The 24,643-nt window shown below is 39.1% G+C and overlaps 1 long non-coding RNA gene across 1 annotated transcript; it reads left to right on the top strand.

Annotated features, from left to right (window-relative positions):
* Positions 1 to 3,683: 3,683 nt before the first annotated feature.
* Positions 3,684 to 4,410, top strand: LOC143481773 (uncharacterized). The gene is made up of 3 exons (XR_013122067.1): positions 3,684 to 3,829; positions 3,942 to 4,065; positions 4,201 to 4,410. It is a non-coding gene; the product is annotated as an uncharacterized LOC143481773 (long non-coding RNA).
* The last annotated feature ends 20,233 nt before the right edge of the window (positions 4,411 to 24,643 follow it).

Raw genomic sequence — 24,643 nt, 5'->3', positions numbered from 1 at the left:
CTTGTGCGGAGTCTTCAGAATACCATCACTCTGTCCACATCTGCTCTAAGGAGAGAGTTACATGATTAATATGGTAATTGAGATTCAAAAGAATGTAGAGATCTTATCTCTTTATCCTGTGCTGTGATCATAAAGATGAAAAATCTTTACCAGTAAAGGAGAGGAGCAAACAGATGCTCTGTGATAAATGTGTAAGTGTATGATTAAATTTTTGACCAAAATATAATAAACTGTTATAAACTACAGCTGTTCGGTCAGAAACCTTCAGGTATCTATAAATAACATTATATAATCAAAAGCCAGTGGGAACTTGCCACACTCAAAACACAATGTTTACGTGATTGAACCAGAAAGTCCAAAGGTGAAAACCCCAATACCACTGGTTGAAATATATTTGCCACAGTAGTTATTTTAATGAATAACTGCAAATTATAGATATCAATTATTTAACGTTATAATGCATACAACGCATAAGGTCGAAAACACGGTGTAGGTTCAGAGTTAATCAAGTTATTAAATGAATCAGAGGAAGGACAAACCGACTGAAGTTAAACTAGCTATGAGATAGGAAACTCCACAGACCATTTAAACCAATGTTAACCAACACAAGCTACGATGATAGTAAATGAAAATGGAGGAAAATGCCTTATAGATTAATCTATATCAGGTATCACCAAATGGCGGACCGCGGTCCGGATCCGGACCCGAACGCCGTCCTGTCCGGACCCAATCACATTCCTGATTAACTGGATACGGACCCAAATGCCAAAACAATTTTAACGGGAGACTATATTTTAAACCGGATAATTTATTTTCAGACGTTACGTTCACCACCCATTTGAGTGTTACGTTCGCCCCCCCCGCTCAACAACTTTCGTTCGCCACCCCCCTTTCGTTCGCCATAAAAAAGTATGTATCACGCTACTTTGTTAGTCCTATAGTGAGTATAAATGATAATAGCAGCAAACCAGACTGGCATCAAAGCGGCATGATGAAGGCGCCTGACTCAGGGCGAGAGTCTGCCAGCCTCGGTTGTCTGTCCACAGGTGTCGGTGTTGTGAAAACCTATCCTAGCGGTCAAACCGTCCTGCCAGTGTGTACTACGCATGCGGGGCCCACAGTTACGTCCATTGATCTATATTATTATTAGTAGTAATATAGATCAATGGTTACGTCTAATGATGGCAAAACTAGGCTTCATGAACCAATGGGGCTTTAACCTATCTGAGAGAGAGTAGACTCAAAACTTCATACTATACAAATGTGTAAATGATAATCCACAAATTACACATATATATCACAAATACATTTCACTGTTCACAAATAAATACATGTCATTTTGTGTCTCACAACCTGAAATTTGTACAAACACTGTTCAACGCATAATCACTCATTTCTAGTTTTTATATATACATCATAATTTGTATGTGAAACTGAATGCATTTCATTTACATTTATTTGCATATTTTTTAAAAGTCTTAAAATTAAAATTTATTTATAAAATGGTGCATCTGCATTTGTGGATCACGTTGTTTTTTTGTTAATTTCCTCTCGCGTATTTTGGGTTTTGAGACTTTCCTTTTAGGCCATAAGGTGAACCCCGTTATCGTTCTGATCCGCTCTGCGCTCTCCGTACTACATGCCCGTTAGCTGATAAAAATTATGAAGTTATATTGCACTTACCAAAAAGTTTCACGTCACAGAATCCTGTACTTTGTTTAAACCGAGACGTTTTCTGAATAACTATTCTCCTCACGCTGAATGACGATTTTGACGTCACATGACACTGCGTGACCGCGCTAAACCAATCACGTAGCCGATTTACGACAACAAACTGGAAAAAATTACAACCTGCCTTGTGCTGTCAAATATAACCTACAGAAAGGAATCTCGCAAAATATAATTTTATAGTGGGCATAAAATAATAATTAACAATATCGTTGATTAATATTATTTTATGCCCACTTTATATACAATAACGCACTATTTAGTATTTATTTGGCCCTCAGAAATACATGAATAATAGTATAAATAGTGCTTTATTTACAGCACAAATCACAATTATGCAAGTGACCTTTCATGTTGTAATTTTGATCAATTAATGGAAACAATTCCAATAATTATTGATAGCCATCCACAGGGGCGCAGATGGCACTGGGGACGGGGGGGACATGTCCCCTCCAGATTTATATTGACCCCATCCGAAATCTAGCATCTACAAATTGTAGATATATATATATATATATATATTGTACAGCTTGGTCCCCCTCACTTCAGAATTTTCATCTGCGCCCCTGGCCATCCATGTGTTTGTAACTGGGGCTAAATGAAATCCTTTATTTATAGAACAAACAACCATGGACGTAGTTTTGATTTCATAAGTGGGGGGGACACAACCTGGGGTGGCGAACTGTTGAGCGGGGGGGGGGGGGGGGGGGGGGGGTGGTGCTGCATGATCCTAGTGCTAGATTTGTCGCTATTTGGATATTGGTTTTTTAACCGTTAAAAAGTGGGGGGGACATGACTTCGTCACTACTTAAATATTTGGTTTTAACTGTAAAAACTGGGGGGGACCAAAACCGGCTTTTGAAAAAGTGGGGGGGACATGTCCCCCCCGTCCCCCCCCAAAACTACGTCCGTGCAAACAACTATTGTGCAAGTGGATGATAAGGTTACCTTTTCATGTCAACATTTTAATAAATAAATGGAAATAATTGTAATTATCAATAAGTATCAATCAGGACCCTTCAGGTATTCATTTATTCACTAACAACACATAAAAAAACTATCAAAACAATGAGGGCATACACATCAACTGGCATTTACATCAACCGGCATAAACATATACATAACCATAATAAAAGGAATGACAATGATACAAATAGAATAGCAGTAAAATATATCTCTCTCTCTCTCTCTCCCTCCTTCTCACACACACACACACACACACACACACACACACACACACACACACACACACACACACACACACACACGCGTTCTATTCCTCACTGTCAGTGTCAGGGCACCTATCATCATCTTTATCCCCTGTTTCCTTTGTGTTCACACAGCTGGAACACCTGCACAAGTCTGTACAACAGAGTCCTGCAGAGAAACAGGAGAGTCTGTTTGTCTCACAGGCACTCCCTCTGCAACCACACACACACACACACACACACACACACACACACACACACACACACACACACACACACCACCCTCTGCAACCACAGTGTGTGACATGTAGAACAGAATGAGGGGCTGGATTTCTTGTCATCATGTCACTTGAAGATTTCCATCTTCCAGTCTCTGTCCTTGATGTGAATGAGGATGCTCTGGTCATCCTTCACTTCAACAGCTTCCTGCAACTTGCCTTGTACAAAAGAAAACAACAAAGGATTAATAAATAGGCAGGCAAAAAAATGAAGACTTAATTTTTCCTGGTGGTGTGGCGTTGTAAAAATGGTGCTAGGTGTTACAGGTGTTACAAAAGGATTTCTTGTGCACACAGATGTACAGCACAGCCAGGACACACCTCTAGAGTAGTGATGGGACGAACGATACTGGTGCGTCAACACTGTGCCAAGCGCACAAGAGTGAAACCCCGTATCGGTGCGTGTATTGCTTTAAACAAAAATCATGTGACCAATACAGGAAGTGTGTGGTTTGGCTGTGCCGCGCCAAATTGTGTTTATAAGGAAACGAATGTCGCGGGTTTGTTGTATGGAGTTTTACTGTTACTTTTAGATTTTGTATTTTTGCCCTCACGGATCGAACCAGGAAGTTTTCCACTGTCTGGAATCATTTTGATCTTTTGACGCCAAATAAGGTATTGTTTCTCCTTTGGACATTATTTTTTATTAAATATGTTTGTACTCTTTTCTGGTAAGGGTTTTTAATTGTATTCAGATAAAGTCACTTTTGATTTTATTTTATTGTAGGTGAAGTGTCGACTCTGCTCCATGGAGCTTTCTTACATCAATAAGAGCACTTCATCAATGCTGAGGCATTATAGAGCTCGGCATGGCAATGAAGAATCAGCACATACTGGTGAGAGTACCACAGGTGTGTTAAAATTCTCAAATAAAATTAAAATGTTTTAAAATAGTTTATTACACACTAAATGCTTTGTGTAACTAATGTAATACTGTTTGTAAACTTGTCAGTACTTTAATAAGGCAAAATATTTTTTCCTTACAGTTCCTAACAAACAAGCTGTGGATGAGGCTGTGATCAACATGATCATCAAAGACTGTCAGCCCCTCTCCATCGCACTTAGATTTTTATGCACACCATCTTCATCTGTACCCTGTGAAAGACTTTTTTCTAAGGCAGGAGAACTTGTATCTAAGAGGAGAAATCGCCTTGGACCCAACACACTTCAAAAACTTTTGTTCCTCAATAAAAATACATAAATTTATGAATTTCTTGTCATTTTTTGTGTTTTATATTATTTTTCTTTTTCATTAATGAAAATCCTTACATAAGTTGCACATTTTAGCTTAATTTTATTAGACAAATTTGCTATATTTTGCAGAGTTGGTTGAGCATTTACACAAGGTTTTAAGCAAATTTTGGACTCTTCTGGACACAAAAAATTGAGCAAATGAAATAATAAAATGATGAGATCATATTTTAAGTAAACGAATGTCGATTAAATATTTCACAAGTTGATGTGTTTTCAGGATGCTTTTTCAACTTTTCATTTTGTTCACCTGCAATGATATTATAAATACTGCAGGGGTCACTATTGAGTGACCAACACAGTGTCAATACTGTGTCAACACAGTTTGTGTAGTGTGTCGATACACTCCTTGAGGCATCATCTTCCCATCACTACTCTAGAGACAAGTGTGGTTGCTGGGGCCGCCCAGCAACACACAGGAACAGTTTCAAGTGTACAAGTGTGACAGAGGGGCAGTGGGGGTGGGGGAATGGACTGGGGAATGGGCTTGCTGCAGTGGGCTTGCTGCTGTAAAGCAGTGTGTTGACCAGACAGGGCATCAGGCTGAGGAGCCACAATTCTAAACAGGTATTCAGTGGCATATTAACATCAGACATGCTATGACATTTATACAAACATACCCAGTACCCCATTAAAGTCAAAGTGTGATTCATTCTATATCAAAGATCTAAAACACTGGGGGGGGGGCATATTATAGGCATAGTTATGTATTGGAAAGTAATTTCACACCCACACACATGCACAACACATTATGGCAATTCAGACATACATTGATATTAGAATTAGACAAATACAAGGATTGTGTAGCAGTGTAGGCTACATAGTCATTCAACTTCTCCCAACATCTGTGTGTGTGTGTGTGTGTGTGTGTGTGTGTGTGTGTGTGTGTGTGTGTGTTGGGGGATGGGATGCATTTGCATAGACTACCTACTGTGTGGTGGGGGTGAGGGTGATACACAGTCTTACCTGCAGTTAAAGTCTGTGTTTTTATCAAAGCTTCTTTATAGCGTCTGCCACCCGCGACGAGAAATTTGCAGCCTTTCTTGCAAATGATGCAGATGGCAGGAAGAACGGGGCCGGAGCTCGAGATGGGCAGGCTTGATCTGGACCGGTTTCCTGGTCGGAGTCCCAGTAGTTGAAGCAGGGATAGCCTGTTGGTCATCTCCCCTCTCTGTTTCTCGCACGAGGCGCCGTTTAGTTCTTTCGATCTCTCGCTGGTCAATAATCCTCCGGTACCGTGTGGGACGGAAAGCCGCATCATCGGGAATTTCTTCAAATCCAGTTCAAGACTGTTTGAAACTTTCTGCTAGTCTCTGCACTCGCCCCTCAACTCTAGCCACTGCCGAAGACTATTTCGATAAGTATTCCACTTTGTGCTGGTGAAATTCTGTATTTCCTCATGCTTGACAGATGATATATGCATGTAACAAATCTTATGTTTCGAAGATTTCTTTCTTTGAACACTTTCGTACGAGATTTCCTCTTCTTCGGTACTGCTGGATGAACACGCTGCTACTACGACGTCTGCTTGTGTTTACTAGCTCAGCTGACATACCAGCGATCCGATTGGTCCATTCTGATGACGTCTCAACCGTGGCACCTCTCGCGAGCCAAAGTGTTATTACGCCTACCAGGCACTAGTCCTTACATCAAACGCTGCGAACAAAAAAAGTACAGTATTTTGAGCGGCGAAACTTTTTTAAACCTCAGCATAACTCGTTCTTTTTATGAACTGAAGCGTGTTTGGTACGGAGAGCGCGGAGCGGAATTCTTTTTCTGAAGGACTTTTCGATGTTCACCTTACGGCCTATCACTGGCTATTAGTACAATAAAGTACAATATGTAAACGTCCACACGGCAGTGCGTTCTACTATATTTACGTCCACATACACCTCGCCTACCTGCCAGCATCTGTAAAAATGCAATGATATAGCTACTATAGCTATATCTATATATATTTAGGCCTATTAATAATAATATGTATGTAAAAAGGCATACATTAATATCAGAGGTCTGCTGCCATTAACGCGTGAGGAAATTATGGTAAACTTAAGCATACTAAGGTTTTTACATTGAACTGTGGTACTGTATATAAATAAATATTGGGACAATTCAATTAATTATTTAGAGCAAAATAATACACAGGCAAAACTTCAAACCATTATTTATATAACAGGGATGTTTAGAGATGCTGGCCAACTGAAAAGAATGAACATGAAAAGTATGAGCGTGTAGCTACAACACTCAATATGTATTTTGGGCTCCTTTTGCCTGAACTACTGCAGCAATGCGGCGTGGCATGGAGTCGATCAGTCTGTGGCACTGCTCAGGTGTTTAATGACTTTAGGAGTCCCTATAATATTTGACTGCTCCATTTGGTCACATGAACTAACCTTAAGCTAGTGCTTACAGCATCCTTCGGAACATGTCCTGACTAAGGTCAGCAGGATAAAGAAAGTTTTATTACTTTAGGACTTTATCAGGAGTCCCTAAACCCTAAACATTTAATTCTGCTGTGATTTGGGCAGCCAAGGGTTTATGTTTGTTTTTGGATACAATCAAGATTAGCACCCGAACATCCCTTTCAGACAGCTTCCTATTGCATCCACAGTTAATCATATTGGATGTGGTTCGTCCTTCTTGGTAGTATGCTGACATTACCCTGGATACCGTGGCTCTTGATACATCACAAAGACTTGCTGTCTTGGTCACAGATGCTCCAGCAAGACGTGCACCAACAATTTGTCCTCTTTTGAACTCTGGTATGTCACCCATAATGTGTGCACTGCAATATTTTGAGAAAATCTGTGCTCTTACCCTGCTAACTGAACCTTCACACTCTGCTCTTACTGGTGCAATGTGCAATTAATGAAGATTGGCCACTGGGCTGGTACAATTTAGCCATGACACCTCCCACACTGAAATGACAGGTGTTTCAGTTTCATTGTCCAACCCCTGTATATACATACGTATGTATGAATTTGTTTCACATAAAGAATCACATAAAGTGTTACTAAATGTATTAGGCCTACTTGTCATTGTCACGCACCATCAACAGCCCCTCGATCAAGGAGTAGTCCAATAGGGGCGGAGCATAGTAGCAGCGCTGTGATCACCCTGTGTGTGTGTGATCACACATCATTCATTGGAGCATGGATTTTGACAAAAGTTCATGGGGCTACATTGTCCATAAGGATTTTTCACCATAACAGAACTGCACATACCACAGGATTTTGACAGCAGGGGCAAGATTATAATAGCAGCACAAGGTTTTTCTTGACGTTTCAGGGCGACTTGTGAGTGAGTTCGGAGAGATGATTGAAGTGTGTTAAGTGATACAAACTTCTTTTGCAAGATTGTTTCAGTAAGTTAAACAAATCAAAGACACTGAATTTGTGGTAAATGTTTGCGTGCATCCCAATTATGGATACAGCCAACAACCCATTAATTAGAACTATAATATTTTACCCCAAACTAGGTAATTTGCTTATTCACCCTTTTCAAAAACCATGCACACATTACTTCAACATATATTATGAATAATTATTGATTACATACTTACTCTACTAAATTTCTGCAAACCAACTTTTTCCATTTATTTATTTAATTTTACAGGATCATTTGTAAGGGGTCCTCTGACAGTACATGTAATACAGCAAAGTAAATAAAGATTAAATAACAATAAAGATTGTTTTTCTTCAAATCTTCTATGCCTGCCAAAGTTGGTATACGTGTATTCACAAAAGTCTAAACCAATATGAAAACCACCAGTTTAACTAACTGTATCCGCAGCGATTTTGTTTTGTAATAACACTACAGTGACTTCCTCAGTCAGTACAACACAATGCAGTAATCACAGCCAAGAACTTTTAGCACCCTCCCCAATCAACCAAACTCCAATTGTTTCTCACAGTAAAGAACTTTAACAAGTCATAATGCCTGATGACCGTTTTTTTTATTTTGAGGGTCCACAGTGATAGATAAGTTTGAACAACTAGCATAAATCCAAGACAGAAAAAACACTAGGGGTTAACAAATTCAAATGAACATACAACTTACACATCGCCATAGCTGAAGTCAGTATCAGGCCTACAAGAGCGTTTTGAAAAAAAAAAATATATATAGGCACTTAAAGTAATGTAATTTAATGTAATTTAAATGATTTTCATAGTTTTCCATATATGCATTTACTAGTATTAAGATTCTTTTTCTTCATGCTTAACAGTTCTGGCTTTCAAAAAATGCCTAAAGATGTTCCCACACATTATGTTCTACTACCCCATCCCCAGCCAAAGCTGGGGAAAAAAAGAAAAAAAAGGCACTTAAAGTAATTTAATGTAATTTAAATGATTTTCATAGTACCAGGCCTGCACCCACCCCAGGTGTCATACAGCTAGCAACCCCTCCTCACTGTGAGTCCACATATATCACCAGTGATGGCTAAGTGATGCCCCCCCCCCCCCCAGTGTCACTTAAAGGGCAAGACTCTCCTGACATTACGTTTGTGTAGCTGCGCGGTATTATTTGATTATTTGTAAATTTATTTGTAAACGTAATACAAGCGAACTGGGGTGGGTTTCCCGAAACGTTCGTAGCGCTAAGTACTTGAAGTCTACTTATCCCTAATGTTTCTATTTATACATGCTTGGTTATCACACACAGTCAATATTCAAGGATTCAAGGAGGTTTATTTGTCAATTACACTGTATGTCCATGACATATAATATAATCGAGATACTGTTTCTCTCTCACCCAACACTAAACACGTAACACATAACATTTAATTTAAAGAATAAAAAGTAAAGTAAGTAATATTCATAAAATAATGATGAAAATAGTAATAATAGTGCTGAGGTACTACAGTGTTCACTGTGCAAAATAGCAGTAGTGCCAGTATTATTATAAGGGATGAGAATAGTGGTAGTGCAATTTAGTCAGTAGCAGCATGATTGAGGTAGAGTTCTGGTGTACAAAAGGTTCTTATGTGGATGTATGTAGAGCCAGTCTGTTTATTGCATTAAAGTTCAGAGTATGAGATAGATGGTGGATAGAGTTCAGCTTCCTGATAGCCTGATGGACGAAGCTGTTCAGCCGTCTTGTGGAGCGGGCCCGAAGGCTCCAGTACCTATTCCCTGAGGGCAGAAGACTGAAGGATGAGTGCAAGGGGTGGGAGGGGTCTCCAGCGATGCTGATGGCTCTACAGGTGAGGCGGGAGTGGTAGATGTCTCTGACATCTCCTCACACACACACAAAAAAAAAACCCCTCACTCACTCACACACCCACACACACCATCACACACATACACACCCGTTGCCTCACACATACATCCTCACTCACTCGCACAGCCTCACTGAATGAATGATGATCGATTTTCATCACACATTTGGTTATACTGTAGTGTGATGTGGCTGAATCTCAAATGGCTCCTGAACCCATACTTGGGCATTAACATGTTGATAATTACAGACACAAACTGAATTAGCACAATTGAAAAACTGATTAATCAGCTAAAATAAATGAAAGTTTGACATTTCAACATTAAAAGAACTTGCCATAGGTCAAGGTTTGCGTAAATGTACATCTGTTTTCCGCTATGTATTTCTTTATAAATCCCAGTTTCTGCCTGAGATGTTGCACACATGCATTCCAGACCCTATTTTATTGTGTACACACGGTTTATAAATGGGGCCCCAGGACTCACTGTACCATTCTTTTCCATAGATTACTAAGACAAGTGCAGATTAGGACTCAATGTACAATTCTGATGCAGTGACGTTGAACCGAACCATGGCTCTGTTTGAAATAGCCTACTACCCACTACTGGCGTACTGCCAAATCAGTATACAGTATGCAGTGTTTGACCAAAATCAGGGGCGCAGATGGCACTGGGGACAGGGGGGACATGTCCACTCCAGATTTATATTGACCCCATCCGAAATCTAGCATTTACAAGCATAAACGTATATATTGTACAGCTTGGTCCCCCTCACTTCAGAATTTCCATCTGCGCCGATGGCCAAAATTAATTTTTACAGTACGTGAAACATGATGATGTACTACTACTTCCGCAAAATATTCCAGTACGTGAACAGAGTTATCTTTGTTGTTTACTGCATCCCTTCAATCTGTAAAAAAAAACATGGAGGACGCCAATGTGCAAAGAGATAGCAAGAATGTGTATTATCCTTCATATAAATGTGTTAGAAAGTAACTGCACACTTGTATTGCTCAGTTTTAAAATGAAAAAATAAACCCCACAAACCCATAGCTAATCTGTGAACCACTTGGCTAGTTAAATAGTGTTTTCTTAGCAGACTCTAACTATAGCTTTAAAGCCTGTTAACTAAATATCCTACCAGAAGCTATTGTCTGGATAATTATCAGTATTAATTATCAGTAGCATATTTAATTGTAAACATATTTATTTGGTATTACTAAAGTAAATTGAACATTGTTTATTGCTAGGGACAGATCATATTAGAGGCGTGTATAGCCTGGCGAGCCTCTAGGAGACTTTGTTTAATGGGAGTGAAAGAACCTTAGATAAAAACGTCAGATAGCCACACTCCTACCTACCAACAACACGTGATCGGATAGTGATTGGTGGTTCAGTACATCAAAGGAGAGGACTGCTGTTAAAAATTGCCGTCTGCGTTTCTTTCTGTTTCTTTCTGTATCCACTACACCACATATGTCAAAGTCAAGGCCCGCGGGCCGGATCTGGCCCGCGAATTGATTATCTATGGCCCCCTGGATGATATTTAATTACTATTAGAACCGGCCCGCAGGCCACAGCCGCCCGCTGGTGTTTTGCACGCACAAACACTACATTCCCCACAATGCAACGGTAGCCCGCGACGTCACTGCAGCGCACACAAGCGGCAAAGGTCCGCTCGGCGAAAATGACGTAATCGCAGTGGCTCCGCCCGTGGGCGAGGGCGTCGCGCGCTGTCGATTCGCGAGGTCGTGCACCTCTCGAATTTTGTAACGTTGTGCGCACCAGCACGTTAAACTTAATTAAGTTAAATTTTTATACATATATTCGAAATGATTCGACATAATTCGCTTTTATTCACATTATTTAATGGTTGTTTATTTTCAAAACGCCCAATCTTAACGTCTTCACGTTCTCTCATGTTTCGTCCTGGAATTACAAGAGGCTCGTATTTGTTAACTGTTCAGTCAGACAGATATTTGTTGTGAAACAAAGTAGTTACAATTTCAAGCATTTTCAAGTACTTTAGCCTAAATTCCAGCACTTTTCAAACCTTTATTACTTTATTCATTTAATGTACAGGACATGTTTTCTTTGAAGGAAGTTTGTTTTTATCTGTTTGCTTGTTGAAAAATTTTTTCACTTGAAATTACTGACAGTAATAATAATAATAAACACTGTGTTAGGTCTTGGTTCAATAGGCTATGTGCAATCATTTTAATATGTTTTAATAAACATTGAACCAGTCCGGCCCTCGGCTTGTAGCAAATTTGGTTTTTTGGCCCTCGGTGCATTTGACTTTGACATCCCTGCACTACACCAGTGGAACTAACATGTGTGTGCGCATGTGCACTCAGCACTGCTCCAGGAAGAGCAGGACAGAGTGGAAGAAAAAAAGTGCATCTTACCATTTGTGAGGCTATTATTTTGTTGTTGTTAAATTTCATAATTAATCATATATTTTTTATAGTGTTAATATTTTTCAGCTTGAGACAAACTGCCGCTATAAAAACAAATTTTTACTCTTATGTTTAGGGGTGCTGAGACTCAATTTAGGGGAGTTTGAGTCCCCATAAAAAGGATCTAGACATACCTGTGTTCACAAGTAAAGGTCATCATGTATTTTCCAATACTGAAACCAGCCATATGAAGTACATAAGAAATATGTTTATTTGTTTCATTCATCTTGTACTTTGTAAGAGCTCGATAGCACAATTCATCAATGTTGAATTTCAATGTTGGACAAGAACGAGTTGATTAAATATTAATATCAGTGATTTTGAAGGCTACTGATTTTTAGCTCTATGGATACCGGAAGTGCAGAATATGTGTTAGGCTATTCTTAGTTGTCTAAAAACGCTCGTGTTTTATACCAACATTAAACTTCTATTCCAAAACAAAAGCTGTAACTGGATCTGTTCTAAAAGGTTTTTCAGCATTTCTAAGCCGCCTTCTCTCCTCATTTCTTTTCAAAACTGATAAGCAGTCAGATATTTTGGGACTTCAACAGAAGTGCTAATCTTTGTCGGAAAATAAATAGGAGGAGCATTATACATTCTTGTGACTCTGTAGTATGGTTTGCTTTTTTCGCACACTGGAAACTGTACTGCATACTGGTCCTCGTAGTAGTATGCAGTACAGTTTCCAGTATGCGAAAAAAGCACTCAGTATATGCAGAGTGCAGTATGCAGTATGCAGTATGTACTACGCTATTTCGAACAGAGCCCCTGATTGGTGTGCCTGCTTCGCGCTTCCTTTGTTTTTGTCATTACTTTTTAAATGAAAACATGAAGCTTGAAGGAAATACAGATTTCACATAATGAAGTGGAGTGAAAAGTAAAATATTTGACTAACATGTAGTGGAGTTAAAATATGAAGTTAAAAAATGTAAATATTTGAGTTAATTTACAGTTTTTTCCGACTGCTAACATCCTTTTGTCCAATATGTAGTTACATTTGCAAAACTCTAAACACAGTAAACACAACATCAGTCTTCAGTGGGCTATACAATTAGTACAATTCATGATGTTTCTACAATTCTTACATTTTCTATACACACAAGGTTACCGAATAACAAAATTCTGGATCATTCTTGTCTTATTTACAAATGCTTGCACACAGCATGTCAAAAATGAAAACCTAAGGTTCAAATCCTTAAATATGCAAAGTTCTGCAAAAAAAGGCAGGTGAAAAGCTATTACTAAAATACAAATTTTTTACACAAACAGATCATTGAAATAAAATGAGGTACAGTAATGTATCGGGTCAGAGAGGAGCAAATACCACAATTTGTTCTGCAATTTCAAGTGCTGGTTTGGTCCTTCAAAAATGCCAGATTGGTCCCTATAACAGTGACTCCTTCTTTCGTTTTTGAATGAAAAGGGGAAAGGAAACAGCTGGGAGGAAACACAAGGACATTTGTGATGGGACAATGTAGCATTCCACCACTCACGTCATGACAAACTGGTTTATAGACCATCCAAAAATGATATCCCTTTTCCTCGCACCCTATTCGAGATGTGATGTAGATGAAAACATGGCCAACGGTGGAAGACCATTTAGATTACACGTAACAAGACTGTCCGGTTTTGTATCCTGTTTTTCCCCCTTGTGTGGCTTTTTTATATATGTGTATTTTCACACATATGGGACCATGGCTAATTATGTTTACAAGTACAGTATGGTATAGTAAATATCACTTTTGCCAAAAACATTTGAATAAGAAAAGTCCAAATGAAGCAGATTAAATTAAAAATGAACTGACTTATAAGAAAACCACAAATGTTATTGTATAATGTCTGTTGTTTGCTGAGAAAGAGTAAAATATTACATGTAATACTGTTTCTGTAATGTACGGAGCCCGTAAGGTGACATCATGTAAAAAATATAATAACGTGTGGCCACGACTTATTATTGCGTGGGACCGAGATATTTAAGGCGTGGGGACGAGATAATTAACGCGTGGGAACTACTTATTAACGCATGGGAACGAGATAATTAACTTGTGGGAATGACTTATTAACTAACGTGTGCAAACAAGATAATTAAGTACTACTTTATATAAAGTCAGGTTTACCTTCCTTGGGCAGTCAGTTAGTGCACATCCCCTCCTTGGCAGTCAGTTTGCAAACATCCCTGGGAACTGCTTGCTTTGCTTTGTTGCTGCGTATGAAAGGCGACATTAGTATCCCATTCCCACGCGGTAATTATCTCGTTCCGCCTTAAATATCTTGTTGCCATGCATTAATAAGTCATTCCCACACGTTAATAAGGCGTGGCCACGCGTTATTATTTTTTTTACATGATGTCACCTTACGGGCTCCGAAGTAATGTCATCAACTGTTAGTTTTTTGACAGTGGTTGTGCAATGATTGACCTTACGTTCCTCTCGAATAGAAAAACTGCGCTAGTGTTTAAAAGAATGATTGGATACTGAACCAGGTTTGAGGTTTTAACAAAGTTGGTGTATATAGAGAAAACTTTGTTTGCATTGTGAAATGTAGATGTTAGGAACAGCACGTGACCTCCCAGATTATTCTTACACCTGCTGCTTGTTAACTCACCATTTCACAAATACTTAAGCTTCCCCCTCTCACTTCCAGGTTGCGAAGTATTGTTGGCATACCACTTACCAAGTGTTCTATCTCTGTAATTGATCTCCTGTATACTGACCTCTGCTCTTGTTCCAGACCTCGTTCCCTGCCTAGTAGTGTTGTCACGATACTAAGAACTACAACTTCGATACGATACTTTAAAAAGTATTGAAATTCGATACGATTTTCGATACCAAAGTCAGATACTGTGCTCATTTCCGTTTTAAAGGCTTTTTATTTATTTTTTATAAACAAACAAATGAATATTGTATTTTGTTTCACAAATGTCAAATAAATAAAAGGTGTAGTCCCTACCACATTAAAACAGAAAAATAAATAATTGCACATTAATATAAATTAACATAAATAATAGTAGTGCACTCTGGAATTCACATTTAGAAGTTAAAAAAGGCTAGTGCAAAAAGTGTATTTTAAGTATACTTTAAACAACTTTAACTCTTTAAGTAACTAAAACTTCAGTATTAGAGTTCAGTATTCATAGATGATTGATCCATTGTAGTACGATCACTCTTTTTTTCTCCCTGTATGCTGTCGCACTTACGGCTCTTAAACCAAGAATATGACATTTGCTAAGATACCATAATCGGACACATAATTTTGTATGCTATAATACTAGAAATGGGAATAATCACCAACCTCTTGGAATGTTTTGTACAAATATGCGTGCCTTCAGGTGTTTGGCCAGATTTGTTAAGCTAGGTTTAAACTTTCGCGAGTGACCGTAGCGCGCGAGTCCGCACACCTTGTCCGCGTGCTTGAAAATGCTTGAAACAAATAGCTGTCTGACTGAACCGTTCTCTTGTATTACGTTAACAAATACAAGCCTCTTGTAATTCCAGGACGAAACATGAGAACGTGAAGACGTTAAAATTGAGCGTTTTGAAAAAAAAAACAACCATTAAATAATGTGATAAAAAAGCGAATAATTTCGAGTATATGTATAAATATTTAACTAAAGTTTAACGTGCTAGGAAATATTGAAATGGACCTTGAAAGTGACGTACAAGTGCTTTAATTCCTGACTGTTCATTGCGCTGCGGCGCGCGCTAAGTTACAAAATTCTAGAGGTGCACGACCTCGCGAATTGACAGCGCGCGAGGCTACCGCGATTACATCATTTTCACCGCGCGGACCCTCGCGCTGCTCGCGGCGCGTCAAGTATAAACCAGGCTTTAGCGCCCTTCGTTGAAATGTTCCGAAAGCACCGCCTGCAAACTGGCTTGTTCATGTCCTTCGGTTTTACATCTGTATCTGCTTTGAATCCAAAGTATTTCCACACAGCACTTCTGCTGCTTTCCTTATTAAGACGAGCTGCGAACACACTGTGTTTGCTTTAGCTGCCATTTCAGCATTACCAACTGTTCTGTGCATTACGGCAGCTTGGGTGGGTCAAACGAAAGCGCATTTTATGTAAAAAGAATCGATTGGCTCCTTTGGTTGGTACAGCTTTAAAGCACCGTTTGCAGACCGGTTTTGATGTGTCCACGGGGTTGCCATGACTGTCTGAAATGTATGCAAATAATTCCATATTTCGCTTAGTGCGTGTAGTTTTTCAACAAGCTGAGGACGGTCCGCAATATTGCTTGTATTATCAGCCATCGTACACCGTTTCTTCTTATTCTGCAGAGAGGAGGCAAGCGCTGCACTGCTGTACGCGCACACTGCCCCCGTGTGGCACTCTTTGGAAATACTGCTCTTAAAAAAAAAAAAACCGCACTTAGTCCTATAGCACCGATACTAAGCAAACTGGGTATAGTACCGTTTTTAATGACGAAGTATCGCGATACTACTCTAGTATCGGTATACCGTGCAACACTACTGCCTAGTCCCAGTGTACTTTCAGCCTTCTGTCTACCCGGCATGACCCTGGACCGTCCTTACCTCGACTACAGCACCCTTACACCACACACGCTTTGCAGAGTTATTCGTCTATTCGAGTACTCTGTATTCACTTCACAAATAAAAACAACCATATTCCGCAATTGGATCCTTGTCTGCCTGGTTGGTTTGTTACAGTAGAGCTGGTATTTAGTTAAGAAAACTATTTGAGTAAATGGACACAAATTAAGTATTATATCGCGGTCAATCGCCAAGTATAAACGCCTCCGCCGCTCGCGCAGGTTCGCGCGATGTGTGCGGAATCGCGCGCTACGGTGACTCGCGAAAGTACACCCTAAAAAATGCTGGGTTATTTAAACAACCTAGCTGCTACATTAGTGAACTTGGGTCAAAAATATGGGTTATTTTTCCGTTTGTTGGGTCATTTTAAACAACCCAGTACTGCTGGGTTAACAGTGCGGACGTGAAAGGGAATATGCACGTAACGTAACTCCTGAACGCCTGTTTCCCGCCCAACACCGCTTCCCTCCCGCTGGAAGAGGCTCTGGCAGCAAGACCACAGCCAAAAGAAAGTAAGTTTCTAAACCTATTCATCTTACATTTTTGCCCAAATATATTGATTATGAGCTAGTCACAAGATATCTTGATTAATTTCCCTCACGTATTGAGGTAAAAAAACGTATTAGGTAAAACGCAAATTAGCATGTTAGCTAGCTAATGTGCTAATTTACGTACGTTTTACGTAATGCTTATAATAGAGGTGTGCCAAAAAATCGATTCATATATCAAAAATCGATTCTCATTTACTACGATTCAGAATCGATTTTAAATGTCCCAAAATCGATTCTAAGTCAAAATTACGCGAGACTTTACACAACAGGTTCTGGGACACTCTCGTGTGCGGAAAGGTTTCAAAACAGATGGAGGAAAGAGATATTCAACCTGTTCCATCTTCATTTAAGGCAAAAATATGGGTTCATTTTGGTATTTACGAATGCCAGGGAAGACCGAACTTGACACAATGTAGCTCTTGTGCAAGGCGTGTGTAACGCGATGAGCACGGGAACGTACACACAGCGTGAAATAATATAGAGAAGGGTGGACACGAGTGCCGGCTCGCAAAAGCAACACATTTGACACTCGTCACATGTATTAGGGAGAGGGAAACGTGCACAGCAACCCAGAACGAACAAACAAAACAACACGGGAGACTCAACGCGCAAGAGAATAGAAACCAAAACCGTGAGGGCACGAAGTAAATAGAAACAAAAAACAACGCGCAAAATACAATGCGGGAAAAATAACAGTTAACCGTAGTGAGACGGGCGAAAGAAACAAAACAACAACAGTAACTAAAAAACAGCGCGGATAAATGCGACGCGAAAATGAAACCAAGGACGCCAGAAGAAGTAATTGGCAAAAAATGCCGCAGCAAAATAAAACCCTTCCCAAAAATAAAGGCAAAACGGATAGGAAGAAATGTAGGATTGGGAAAACGACGCAGGAGATAGACACTCGAATAAGTAAAGAGAAAGCATAACAGAGAGGTGGCGAGACACCTTCAAACGAGAAGCAATCACAGAGAAAGCAGACACTGGCTGAGAACGTACGCCAGTATAGTCTGGGACTGACTCTGGTGCCCCTAGCAACGGCTGGGGGAACTGCATCCGAGCCAGCCCTGACAGCTTGTAAAATGAAGCTCAAGAATTTTGGTAACAACAAAAAGCATTTTATTTTACCAAAGCACATTATTTTTGTTAATTAAAGGTGAAAGACACTTTATTTTCTGTATTTGTCATTCTGTCTTGCAAAGCAGACTGTAGTAGATCATGCAGATTTTATAGACTTAAGCAGAAATTTTTATAAATCAAATCGTTTTTTGAATCGAAAATTGTTTTGAATCGAAAATCGATTTTGAATTGAATTGTGGCCCCCAAAATCGGAATCGAATCGAATCGTGAGATAGTAAACGATTCCCACCCCTAGCTTATATTTTTCTTTAACCTTAATTCGTGAGGGAAAATTAGATGTTAAGCGTTTTGCCTGGGCTAAAATAACAAATCCACGCAACAATTGTCTGTCGAACGAGTAGCGACCGAAGTTTTAACTAACTAACTAACCTACCGTTAGCTAGCTAGCCTTTATTTTACACGGAAGCTAGGAGGCTAATACCCACTAGCATCAAACTATTTCTAAACCACATTTTCTTCAAACCACAGCCTTTACATACCACAGAAAATACTAGTGTTTTTTATATCGACAATTTACCATTTTATAAGGAACACAGACGTTGTGAGGCGTCAGCTATTAGTTATCTTAAACATAGCTAGGTTACCTAGCTACATTGTTAAAAGAAAGAGGCTCCGTAGTGGAAAGCGCAGACTTAGCCTTGTGGAGAACACTGTAACTAGTAGTTGTCATCATACCAAGGTTTTGGGTAACTTGTGTTGCTGATTTTAATGTGATCCTCTATTAGACAGTATTGTCAGAATGGCATTATCACTGTAGAATGGCTGGTGTGTTTTGGAAAATCAAACAGTTTGTGACTTGCCATTTATGCTACAATTCACATGTTTGGTTCTGCTGTTACGTTTTCATTAAAGTACACTAATTAGCCAAAACTTCAAAACCACCTGTCAAGGGGAGAGATAGGTCAAGACAGGAAAAGAATAGTCAGTTCTTGTTGGAAGCAGGAAACATGAGTGAGCGTAAGGATCTGAGCCATTAATTGCTCTAAAGATTAATACTAGCTAATATAGCTGATTTGTGTAAACCTACAAATTTAGTTTCAGGTGAATGTGTAGAATATCATTATTTTATCACATTGTATAATGCATGACTTTGAAGGATTTTCTACTTCCAGTCAGGAAATAACGCAAGATAATTTGTGGTGTTGGATTCAAACAGTGAATGCATTGTCTTTCTCTGCATAATACAGAGACTGAAATATCTGATGAGAGGACAGTGGCGATGACGGAGCGGTTAAAAAATAACATCTGACCCCTTAACCAAGTAGAAGAATACATGAAGCAGACAGCCATCCACAGAGCTAAGTAGATAGGGAGCATGGGTCAAAGACAGTGGAGGAGATCGAAAGAGAGTATCCACGTCTTCTGGATACTTCAGGAAAGGTAGGATATGCAAACTCAGAATGCACTTGATAGTAAGTCAGAATTACTGAATGTTATCTGTAATTTACTTGGAAAAGTAATTCAATTAAAATTGTCTACAGATTGCTCAGGACTTTGCCATTCTACACCCAGCCTGTGCTGGGAAGCTTGCAGAGAAGTGGATGCCTGTGTGGACTAGCGGCATTCGACCTGAGAACCTAAGAACTAGTAAGTACACTTCAGCCAATTTAGCCATTCAGTTTAGACAAAAAATCAGCTCATAACTCAGTAGACTGCCCTTATAACTGCCCTATACTAAACTAAAAAAGCGGAAAAGTCACATCATGGTGAGAAACTAGACTGCTACCTCAAATTAACAGCAGTTTTAACAGTTTCTCACTTTGATGAGGTTTTTATTTTTCTGTTGGGGGTGTAACATGTCAAGCCAACTAATTGAATTAATATCGATTTGTTGTTGCAGTTGTAAACTATCAAACGCAAAAGGTAATTTAAAAAGAAATGCATCACTAAAATTTGTCAGATTAAAAGCTAAGAAGCAGTACTGCAGTATTCAGTAGACTAATAGGTTTCTCTCTAGACTAAATTCTATGGTTGTTACATATGCAAACATTTGACCGATGTCAGCTGATGCTCAGTGTTACAATAATCAGTTTCAAATTGAAGGACAGAAAACTTAGATTAGGACATCCCTGATCAAAGTGGATTATTTCATCATGTTAGAATTAAGGTGTAAGATAATATGTTCATTTTTCATGTTTACAACAGATTGGGACTAATATGGTGGAATACGTGTCCGAGGCCACAAGACCATAGCCATTTGTTTTGGCTCTAGGTGTGTACCGGCATACCAATGTGCAGTATTTGTATGTACAATGCAGATTTCATGTGTCTTAATTTTTGTTTTTGACTTTTATTTATAATTATTTAGATTCTTAATATTTGTTTACTCTGTTTTGCTCTCCCCTTGCTGCTGTAACTACATGGGACTAATAAAGGATTATCTTATCATAAGTGATGATCAGCGTTGTTCCCTGTCACGTCCAGCCCCTCCCTCCTTCCTGGTCCCGCCTAGCTCCCCGCTCCCATTCGTTCCTCCCTCTGTCTGTCACGCCCCCCTCGTTAGTGCCCACACACCTGAGTCTCGTTTCACTGTCTTGTCGTTTCACTGTCTTGTCTCTGTGTATAAAGAACCCCGAGTGTTTCATTCCCTTGTCGGTCATTCCCTGTACGTGAGTCCTCGCTGTTCCCCGGTATTGCCTTAGATTGTTCATGCTGTTGTCCTTGTGTGTAGTTCCTAATTTCTCCTTTGCCCTGTTTCATAGGCTGTTCATGTTATTGTCCTTGTTCTCCCTCCCTGTTTCATTCTTAGCCTTCGCTAGTTTGGTTTTCCCTATGTTTGGCGTTTATGTTTGCTTTGTGTATATCCCTAGTCTTTGGTAGCTTGTACTTCGTTGTTTTGTTTAGTTATCAGTTAATGCTCTTGTGGTATGTTCCCCTCGTATGCTTGTATGACTCTTGTTTGGTATCATCTTACGTTAACCTCTCCCTGTTGTTTAGCATAGTTCCTCTACCCTCCGTGTCTTTGTCGTGTTTGGTAACCTCTTTTATTAAAACCCTTATATATTCTGCAATTGCGTCATGCCTGCCCGTCGAAAACGTTACATTCCCAGTGTTTTGTGGTCATCAATGGACAAGCTATGGAGCAGAGCACACTCGTGGGAGCCGTTGATGTGTGTTAAGGCGTTCTTTGTATTTGATAGAAACTACCCCCGACAGTGTTCTTCAGTGTGGGAGTTTCTGCAGACTGTCGTTTAGGAGCTACCAGGTCAGGAATCTCCCTCCATAAGACTCTTGCGGGCATTTATTTTTGCCACAGATCAGTGACGGCTCCCAAAATGGCGCCATGTGTGTGTTACCTGTTTTTATTTCTTTTGTCTTTTTTTATTTTTGAGAAATTAATATTTTGAATATGTTGAATGTTTTGAATATGAATTATTGAATGTTTGCTGTTGCTGTGCTTGCTGCTGTTGTTGTTGTCATTGAGAAATGTGCTTTATATAATAAATGTAATTATAATTATTGTTGGTGCTTAAAAGTGGTATTTTTTTAAGTGTAAGAATATATAATATGTAAAGTATGTGTTAAGGTAATGTCTAAATTATACATTTAAAAGTAATCAAAATACAACCCAAACTTGGGTTCAATTAACCCAGCATTCTAGTTAAAATTACATAGCATTTAGGTTAAATGCTTGACCCAAAATGCTGGGTCAAATTAATAACCCAATGTGCTGGGTCAATTCTACCCAATGCTGTGTTTGTCCAATATTGACCCAGCGCTGGGTTGTGAAAATAACCCAATTTGGGTCAATTTCAACCCAATGTTTTTTAGAGTGTATAATCCATTAATAGGACAAATAGGATTCAAACATTGTCATAAAAATATCTGTGTATTGTAAATTTGACATTGAGTAGATAATACAAGTGTTGTGGTAATTCTGTTTTGTTTATTTATTTACCTTTTTGACCAGTACTCATTCTTAATTTGATTTTTATTTATTTTTTATTGTGTTGCAAATGCCTTTATTTAGTCAATACATTTCTCTTAGGTTATCAGTCTATTGCGTATGTGTGGTATTTGTGGTGGACCTTACAGACCTAATTCAGTAATTAGTCTTATTTCCAAGAAGCTGACATGGTAATAATACTTGATGTGATTTCATCACTAAAATCCTCTACATGTGAACTGGACCCTTTACCAACATACTTTTTCAAGCAGATTCTGAACTCATTAGCTAATGAATTTCTAACGATTGTTAATCAGTCTCTGCAACTGGGAGAATTCCCTAATATTCTTAAAACTGCTATGGTTAAACTATTATTAAAGAACAGAAATCCCACAGTTCTCAATAACTATCGACCTATATCTAACCTTTCCTTTCTTAGCAAAATCATTGAAATCATTGTGTCAATCCAGTTGGATGATTTTGTCAAATTAAATCAGATAAATTACATTTTCTGTCTGGTTTCAGAGTTCTCCACAGCACTAGTTAAGGTAGTAAATTACCTGAGATTGAATAAGGATGCAGGCAAACTCTCAGTCCTTTTTCTGCTAGATTTAAGCACCGCTTTTGACATTGTTGATCATGAAATACTTCTTGATTGACTACAGAGCTGGGTAGCTCTGGGTAGTGGCTTAGTCTTAGACTGGTTTAGATCGTATCTAACTGGGCATGATTACTATGTTGCATTAGGTACCTCTCCTCCACACATCAAAAAATAACTTGTGGCGTCCCCCAAGGATTAATTCTTGGGCCGTTACTGTTCAACCTATATATGCTTCCATTACCACATATAATTAACAAACATGGTATTAGTAATCATCAATATGCAGATGACACACAACTTTACATTTCTCTAGAACCTAAAGCCCTAAAATCAATTTGCTCACTGTTTGACTGCATAGGTGACAGACATGGATGTCTGACAATTTTCTGCAATTAAATAAAGAGAAGACAGAGGTTCTTGTTCTTGGTAGTGATTCACAAAGGAATGATGTCCAGACTTATTTAAATCAAATGAATCTGAATGCCAAACTATGTGTTAAGAATCTGGGTGTCACCTTTGATAATGAGCTCAGCTTCAAATCACACATCATGACTACATGCAAGACAGGTTATTTTCACCTTCAAAACATAAGGTCCAAGATATGCTCTCTCCTGCCGACAGTGAAAAACTTGTCCATGCATTTATCACATCAAGTCTAATTATTGTAACGCTGTTCTATCTGCTCTTCCAAAGAGCTCTATTTCTCACCTACAGCGAGTTTAGGACACTGCTGCAAGGGTTCTGACCCGCAGGAGAAAGAGAGATCATATTACACCTACACTCCACTCACTGCACTGGTTACCTGTCAGCTTTAGAATAGATTTTAAGGTTCTAGTGATGGTTTTTAAATGTCTTCATGGTCTTGCTCCTCTTTACCTCAGTGAAATGATGATTAGATATGTTCCAGACAGGTCTCTCAGGTCACAGTAATCTACTGGTGATTCCTAAAAGCTGATTAAAGATTTGTGAGGGTGCTTTTAGCCACTATGGCCCAAAGCTCTGGAAATCTCTTCCTGAAGAGCTCAGAGGCATTTCATCCCTGTACAGCTTCAAGAAGAGTCTCAAAACCTTCCTGTTTAGATCTGCTTTTAGTTAAGAAACTCTAGCTCTGAGCTCGTGAGTTTGCTCTGTGTTTTCCGTTATCCGTGTATCTGCCTGTTCCGTGTTTCCCCCGTCGTGCTTAGTTTCCTTATCCTAGTATGCCTGTGTATATTTTATGTTCGGACTGCCTGCCTGATATGACCCCTGCCTGCTATTTCGACTCTGCCTTTGGAATTCCATTTAATAAATCTCGCTCTCCTCAGCGTTTGTGTCCGCCTCCCTGTTCTGCCTCGTGCAGAATGTTACAATTTTATTGTTTGTTTCCTTTTTATCTTTAATTTCTTTAAACATTTTCTTTTTGTCTTGTCTTTGCTTCCTTTTAATGTTTCTTTTAGTGCTGTCAATTCCAGGTGCCGCGATTAAAAGTCCTCACCAGGATTTTGCTCAAGCTTGCTAGATTTTCTAATTAGCAATCCAGGTAAAATTAGTGGAATCAACACAAGCAAAATCCTGAGCCTGAGCAAAATCCTGGTGAGGACTTTTAATCGCGGCACCTGGAATTGACAGCACTAGTTTCTTTTTATTTATTCTGTAAAGCACTTTGAGTTGCATGTATGTATGAAAGGTGATATACAAATAAAAAAATAAACATATAAGGGCAGTTTCTCGACAATGGGTTGCACTTCCCTTGCTGTGTCGAGGTAAGCTAACCCTGGCAAGTAATCGTCTT

This window comes from Brachyhypopomus gauderio, chromosome 18, assembly GCF_052324685.1.
Source record: "Brachyhypopomus gauderio isolate BG-103 chromosome 18, BGAUD_0.2, whole genome shotgun sequence".
NCBI lineage: Eukaryota > Metazoa > Chordata > Actinopteri > Gymnotiformes > Hypopomidae > Brachyhypopomus > Brachyhypopomus gauderio.
Note: the sequence above shows the minus strand (reverse complement) of the source record. Positions and strands in the feature narration are given on the sequence as shown.